The sequence below is a fragment of the Poecilia formosa genome, unplaced genomic scaffold (genome assembly GCF_000485575.1).
Source record: "Poecilia formosa unplaced genomic scaffold, Poecilia_formosa-5.1.2 Scaffold1402, whole genome shotgun sequence".
In the NCBI taxonomy this organism is placed as follows: Eukaryota; Metazoa; Chordata; class Actinopteri; order Cyprinodontiformes; family Poeciliidae; genus Poecilia; species Poecilia formosa.
This window is the reverse complement of record NW_006801341.1, coordinates 2087-9514: the sequence shown is the minus strand read 5'-3', so window position 1 is coordinate 9514 and position 7428 is coordinate 2087. Positions and strand designations below refer to the sequence as shown.

General features: G+C 40.9%; 2 long non-coding RNA genes across 3 annotated transcripts in view; both read right to left on the bottom strand.

The window, feature by feature from the left end:
* Nucleotides 1-453: 453 nt before the first annotated feature.
* Nucleotides 454-1522, bottom strand: LOC107835274 (uncharacterized). Its single transcript, XR_001661088.1, has 2 exons — nucleotides 944-1522; nucleotides 454-872 (listed from the first exon to the last, which is right to left on the bottom strand). It is a non-coding gene; the product is annotated as an uncharacterized LOC107835274 (long non-coding RNA).
* A 728-nt stretch (nucleotides 1523-2250) lies between these two features.
* LOC103132847 (uncharacterized) overlaps nucleotides 2251-7428 on the bottom strand; it is a 7258-nt gene continuing 2080 nt past the window's right edge. The window contains exons 2-7 of one of the 2 annotated variants that reach the window (XR_475647.2): nucleotides 5353-5467; nucleotides 5170-5247; nucleotides 4459-4747; nucleotides 3920-4138; nucleotides 3658-3803; nucleotides 2251-3359 (exon numbers count right to left, since the gene is read on the bottom strand). This is a non-coding gene — a long non-coding RNA (uncharacterized LOC103132847). The remainder of the gene's footprint in view (nucleotides 3360-3657; nucleotides 3804-3919; nucleotides 4139-4458; nucleotides 4748-5169; nucleotides 5248-5352; nucleotides 5468-7428) is intronic. The other variant, XR_475646.2, reaches the window with a different exon arrangement.

The following is a 7428-nucleotide window of genomic DNA, read 5'->3' as shown; positions in this document are numbered from 1 at the left end:
CAGTTCATGTTGATTAGGTCAAAAGGGTCAGAGACCGTTCACAGTAAAACATGACACTTCCTGTTCTCAGGGGGCGTGGCCTAAGTGATGTCATCATTTGACCATTGGGGATTATAGGGCACCTGACAATGTTTAATCACTGAAAGTTTGGTACCTCTGAGTTTGTGTTGGAGATATAACAGTTTCATGTTAGGCAAACTTTGACCTCTGGCATCGCTCCTTCAGCATGCACAAAAACTCATCGTAATTATGATTCGGACATGCCTTATGAATAATCTGACCAAATATGAAGCCAATCAAAATCCCTAGGAGAAGTTCGATCAAATGCGAAGGCTGTAAACGGCCAAAACGACTTGAAAAATCGGAGCTTCAATCTAAAATGGCCAACTTCCTGTTTGACTTATGTGACCAGCAGGTGGAGATCTTTTTAAAAGTGAAGAGATGCACCCAAACACAGATGTAGCAGTGGACAGTATTTTATTAGACAATTTCCTTAAAACATTTCTCTTTTTAAAAACGAGGCTTCAGGCCCACTACTCTGTCCCTGAAACAAAAGGAACAGGGAAAAAGGACGGACAAGTTCAATTATTCCAAAATAACAAACATGCAATGCAAAAGAAATTAGTAACTCAAAAACAAAACAAATTAGTAATTTCAATAAACAAATACTGTAAAATAAAACACTTCAAACAATGAAACAAATAGTTGTCATCCAGTTCCAAATGCCCTTCGATGGGGCCAGAGGAGTAATGCCCCGTCCACACAGCCTGCCAAACCAGCAACAGGTTTAGTTGAGAGCGGCCCAAACAAACAACGGGAAGACAAGACAGCAGAGCATCCAAAGCGCTGCAGCTCCAAACACAATCAGGTGCCTGAAACACAAAACCCATTAACGATGGATCCAGATAAAAAAAAATCAAAAGCTAAATAGCAGGTAGCTTACCCAGGGGTGGAAACGCAGCCTAACCCGGGAGGAAGCGGGTCAGCAGGTGAGGACCAGATTGAAGCCGCCCGCCACAGCAACCCCCAGCTGCAGCCGGCAACTCCATCAGAGCAACACTGTAGAAACGCACGACAAGTGTAGCACCCAAAAACCAACCATGATCTCAGCCACGGATAGCAAAACTGCCACTTACGATCGCAGACGAGTCGACCAAACACGCAAGCCGCCATGTAACCGCCGATTGTAGCAACAGCGGGAGAAACAAAGATGCACGCACCTTGCAGCGGCCTGCCCAACTATAAAGGCATCTGCCCCACCCACCAATCAACGGTGCGCTTCTAGTTGCACCCGGCGCACAGAGCGGGGGAGGGTGGAGCACCAACCCATCACACTTACACTATGACATTAACTGACTTTTCTGTGTGTCTTTGGGAGCTCTACAACTGTACCAAGTTTCATGCTTCTACGATGAAATAAGGTCAATGCAGAGGGTATTTTGAAAGTGTCCAGGTGGCGCTGTTGTCATCACAAAAATCTTTTGCGATTTTTGTGATGACTTTAAAATACATAATTTACATGGAGACTTGTCTGTCAAGTTTGGTGAGTTTTTTAATATGATAAGGCCCCCAAAAAGCCAAATCATTTGGTGGAAGGATAATAATAAACAAAGTGCTTCGCAGTGATGTCGCTGCTCGAGTCTAATTAACAAGTTGGGGCACCACCTGATTATCAGAAATTAGTAGCTACACACCTCTGTTTCTGGCTGGTATTATTCTATGAATACCTGCTTGTTGAGGAGATATTATTAAGCAGTGCCTTTCTCAAACAATGTGTACTGCTATCTGCCTTGGATGTTATCAGTCCACTGAATGACCATTATCAATAATATCACAGTAATATCATCTGTCAGCGTGCATGTGTTTGAAGCCAAAGTGTGTTCTGACAAACTCGCAATAAATGCGGTAAAATTAAAGAATCACTTATTTTTGCGTGTGTGTTAGTGATAGAACCAGCAGTTCATTTGAGAATACTGCATCTCTAGAATCAGAACATTAAAATGATCTGTTCACAAGATACATACATTGATCCTGTATGGAGAAATGATTATTTTATTGATAAAAAAAAATTGCTCTTGGGGGCTCTTGGTGGCCGCGGTAGGTACTGCATGCTTCGCCAGTATCATGAGCTGCGGTGGAACGTGCAGTGACCATCCAAAAGTCCAAAGCTCCGGTCAGAAGTTAAGTTAGCAAAACAATGTCTCGAAAAGGACTTAGCCTTTTTTGGAAAAAATAGGAAGAATAGAAAAAAAAAGCCAAGATAAAGGTGTGGCTTGGAAATGTAATGTAAAAGATTAGTAAACTGCTAATAGAACATTTTGTGTACTCAGAATGGAAGCACAGTAGTTCATGTTTTTAAATCATGTCAGTGACTTAAAAACCAAATAGAAGATTAAAAGCTTAAGAAGTTTATTCTAACATAAAAACGATAAAAACTGTACAGTAAAATGATACATACCACAAAATATTTACTAAGACCCCCAGCTAGCATTGAATGTTTGGAGCACGTCCGGTAAATGCTGTCTTGAACGTCCGCCGAACGACAGTGATTACGTTTGATCGACGTCCAAATGAAACTCCATAAGACGTCCGCGGGACGTCCTCCCGGGACGTTCACCGGACTCAAAATCGACCACCATTAGACTTTCGGCGGACTTTCATTTGAATGTCCGCTGATTACTTTCAGCGGACTTTCGCATTTTATTCAAAAATCAAAAGCTATATAATGGTTATGCTAGGTCCATGGAAATGCTAATATAGCAGCAATTTTATTGGAATGAAAGGTTTTCATGAGGAACAGTTGTCTTCCATTACCATGGGAAATTAATCCAATGTTTTAACAAATTGTAGAAAAGGAAAGCTGGCCCCACACTTACTGTTTTCACATAGAACGGTTGTCTTCTGTTTCCAAGACATATTAATCTAATCTAATAAATTTTAAAATCAATGACAACCACTTAAAAACACTTGGCAAAGAATTTATAAATTTTATAGTATTAACATTAAAGACTACTCACAGCAAAATATGATAATCACATTTATTTATACATATGTACCAAAAAGACATGAAACCTTCTTAGAACAAAGTAAAACAGCTGTATACATTTTAATACAATGGGTTTTTAGAAAAGACATTCACAATAATAAAAAAATCAAAGCAAAGTCAGCAAAGTAACCCGGTGCTTAAAAATATAATTTTAAAAGAAATATTTACACCAGAACTTATTTTATGAGCGTTGACACATGCACAAAATAAAAATAACAAAAAAACCAACAAAAAAACAAAAACAAACCAGACAACCTTGAGCCTTAAAACTTTTGGTGTTCTGAATCCGACGCTTGGTTCTTTGGTACAGCCTCTGAAAAAGAGACAAAATATATAATTTTAAACTGAGACTTGTATTCGTGGTTTTATGAAACAAAACGTTTCATTGGCTACAGAGAAACATGCATAACAAAGTCCAGCTATAGGATAATATACAACAATTCACACAATTTTAGACTGAAAGGCACATGAGATTCTGCAACAGACTGGCGACCTGTCCAGGGTGACCCCCGCCTCTCGCCCAGAACGTTAGCTGGAGAGGCAGCAGCAACCCTCCTGACCCCACTAGGGACAAAGGTGTATAGAAAATGGATGGATGAGATTATACTTACTAAATATTTCAGTCATCAAGAGCTGGTGACCAGAAAGACGTCTCTCTCCACCCAGTCTGAATAGATCTCTGCTGCTCTGCTTGGTGGTTTGAAAGGATCTTGGATAAAATGTTGCAGACAGCAGATCAGGTCCCTCGGAGATCCAGCTAAAAAAGTAACAGAGAGAATTTAAAAGTTAATATTTAAACAGTACTGCACCTGATGGAAGGAAAGAATAATGTGAAGAGAAAGGCTAATTATGGTTTCAAAAAATTATACATACCATTTATTTCTGAACAGCTCCTGACTCCAGTTTTTGGTTCAGGACTTCTAATTTCTCTGCAGTGGAGGCTGGAAGGCTGAGCTCATCCAGTGAGTCCATCTCTTCAGCAGAACCAGTGACTGTCAGACGGGTCAGAACGACTCGCAGCATCCTATGGTTTCCCAGGCCGTCTCCTTCAACTCCTTAAGGCTTTGAAGACGTTACACAGAATGCTTCAGTCTGCAAAGAATGATAAAAAAACAAAAACGCTGTAATGTAAAATAATAATTTATTACAATGTAGACTGTGGGTGTTCAGCCCTGCAGGTCAGGACCCTCTGTCCTGCTTTAGATGAGTCTCTGCTGCAGCTCACCTGGATTAACGCAGGAAAACTAAAACAGACAAAACTCCCACCACACAAACCTTTATTTACATGTAACTCTTATTCATGTCGTCAACTAATCAAATCCAAAAATGCCTTACATCTATAAATAATTCAATTAAAAATATGATAAATACACAAAGTGTAGTCACTGTTATTACATGTTGGTTAAATTTACCTGATAGAGGAATTTCCAGTTGAAGGGAGTCGGTCAGTGGAGTTACTGGTTGGACTAAACAGCTACAGGTGGTACAGAGCAGCTGGTGGATGAGATGGTGAAGGTGGAGGACAGGTGGGAGTGAAGATGGAGGACAGGTGGGAGTGAAGATGGAGGACAGGTGGGAGTGAAGATGGAGGACAGGTGGGAGTGAAGATGGAGGACAGGTGGGAGGCTGTGGCTGCTGGTCATGGGGGAGATTTCCTGGATCTGTGGCTTTTCCTCAGAATCTGAATAGATCTCAGTTCACCTGTAACAAAAACATTTCATTAAAAACCTGCATAAACATCAGCGTGATTTATTCAATCAGGGGTCCCCAAACTTTTTCCAGCGGGGGCCACATAAGTGTTCCCTTTTGTGGTCGGGGGCTGGTCTGTCGAGCCGGGGGGGTGTCTTTGAAACTGTCGAGTGGGGGCGGGGGGCCGGACCAAATGAGGTGGCGGGCCGGATCCGGCCCGCGGGCCGTAGTTTGGGGACCCCTGTATTAAATTAATCAAAGTTTTGCCAATAATACTTGATTATCATGTATTTCTAAGTGGCCTGTAATACTGTAGTAACTCCCTAAACACATTGAAACAACATAAAGGGATCAAACTGAAGGAAACCAAGAACAGCTCTCTTTTTCTCTTTGCAGCTAATAATCCTAATTACTGCCTTACAAAAACTTTTTACCTGATCCTCTTGGGCTTCTGCTTTGAGGTCTGACATCTTCAGCCAGACGACATTTCTGTATGACTTTCAAGTTGTCACCTGAAATTACATATGAGAAAAAAACAAAACAATCATTACTTTAATCAAATAGGAAACATTCAAACATAAACACAATAATGTCCATTAAGAAAGAGTATGACCAACTCTGAGCATCCTCTCCATCAGAAAAACAGTGTCTTCAGTCAGAGGCTGTAACACAGACTGCTACAGGAGGTCCTTCCTGCTCACAGCCATCAGCATCAACAAATCTTTGAAGGACCTTGAAATAATAAGATAAACATTAGATCTAGGCCTGTCACGATAACAGGCCTATCTAGGCGACCTGCCTGTCCCTTTGACAGGCAGGTCAGCCTTCACTGAGAAAATATTGCCTGGTAAAGTCATTATCTCTCCACTTCAATTGTTGTCACATCACTCATAGGTAATTGGTTTTGAAGAACTTGACTGATGTAATTAGACAATTGTCTAATTGTCTTTAGACGATTAATCTTTAGATTAATCGTCTAAAGATTAGACGATTGTCTAAAGAAATTATTGCGATAAACGATAGTATTGTTTCAAGACCTTTTGACACTGATTTAATAGAAATGACTAATAATACATGCGATTTCCTGATATCTATTTTCAAAATAACACGTAACATTGGAACTGATAAACTAAATAAACAAAGCAAGCAAAAATAAAAAGGATTCTCAGTCTCCATTAACAAAAAACGTACTTGAATAAAAACTAAACAACATAAAGCCAAAGTGGAAATAAATTCAACCGAAAGAGTGCAGATTATGAAGTCTGTATTGCCCTTCAGTAATCTCTAGACTTAAATAGGGAAAAAAGGCACATATGATTTCCTAATGCAATAGTTCACACTACACCATTTTTTGCCCCTATTTTTCCCTTATGACAATCTTAGATCGTTGGCCGATCTAACCGATCATCCTGCAGTGTGTGGTGGGTTACGGTGGATCAGGGGTCCCCAAACTACGCCCGCCACCTCATTTGGTCCGGCCCCCTGAACAATACCGGATCCGGCCCGCCTCCTCATTCAGTGTTTTTTTTTTCATATATTGTATTTTCCGGTTTATATGTGGATTTTTCTTCAACCACCAGGGGGCTCTTGAGCAGATGTGAAACTAACTTTCCCTCAATGGAATATATACTAGTCAGTCCCAGTCACCGTTTCACTCACGGTTTTTTCCATTTGCATTCTGGATAAAAATCTATCTAAAAGCGCGAATGTGTCGTCGCCCCCCGTCCCTCCCGTCGACAAGAATTTTCTAAGGTTTCTTTCTCCAAAAACTAAGACCGGTCCCGACCAGAGAAAGGAACAGCTATGTGGCCCTCGCAGGAAAAACTTTGGGGATCCCTGCGGTAGATCGTTGTGGCCGCTCCGATCTAAATCAGGGGTTTTCCCCGACTGGGAGCTTAACGCTGAATGTGACAGGTAGCCAATCAGAAAGCGCGGATTCTCCTCCTGCTTTCTGAGGGGAACTAACGAGGGGAATCCCGAACAGCTGAAACAGCCCGAAGTCCAGCGGACATTGGAGATGATATGTGGAAACAACATTCATATTTATTTAACATTTCGTGCAAAGAATATAGAAATGACAAGGGGAGGAGTTGGAGCCAAATGGCTACCGCAGTTAATAAACCCGGTAGGTTTTCAGCTGTTCTTCATTAACGTGACATAAATAGGTTATAATTATTTTCATTCAGTCAGGACTGTGATGCATCTGACAGGTAGATTCTAGTAAAGCATTGATTAATGCCTGATTTTAAAATTAGTTAACTGGACTTGTAGCCATTATTTTGTGCCCATGTGGCTGGACACCACAAGGCACAACAAACCTGATCGAACCGTTATACCGTAGATTTCTGTCGGCTAATGTGTGGTCGCTCAGGGTTTGAAAATGGGCCGACAACTTGTGTAATGTGCGCTGAACATTAGACTAAGGAAATAGGAAGGGAGGGTCAGTGGAGAGCACCGGAGTTGAGCCCTTTTTCATTCAGTGTCATCAACAGAAAGAAAAAAGGCCGGAAGAGACGATAAAGACGATAATTAAAATGAGGTTGATAGGTTTAATTATCGTCCGATTAATTGATTTATCGTTTATCGAGACAGGCCTAATTAGATCTAACTGGCAATTTAACTAACACTGAATTAAACAGAACATCACCCAGTAGTTTGTGCTGCGATACCAACGAATGTGCTATTAATATGTC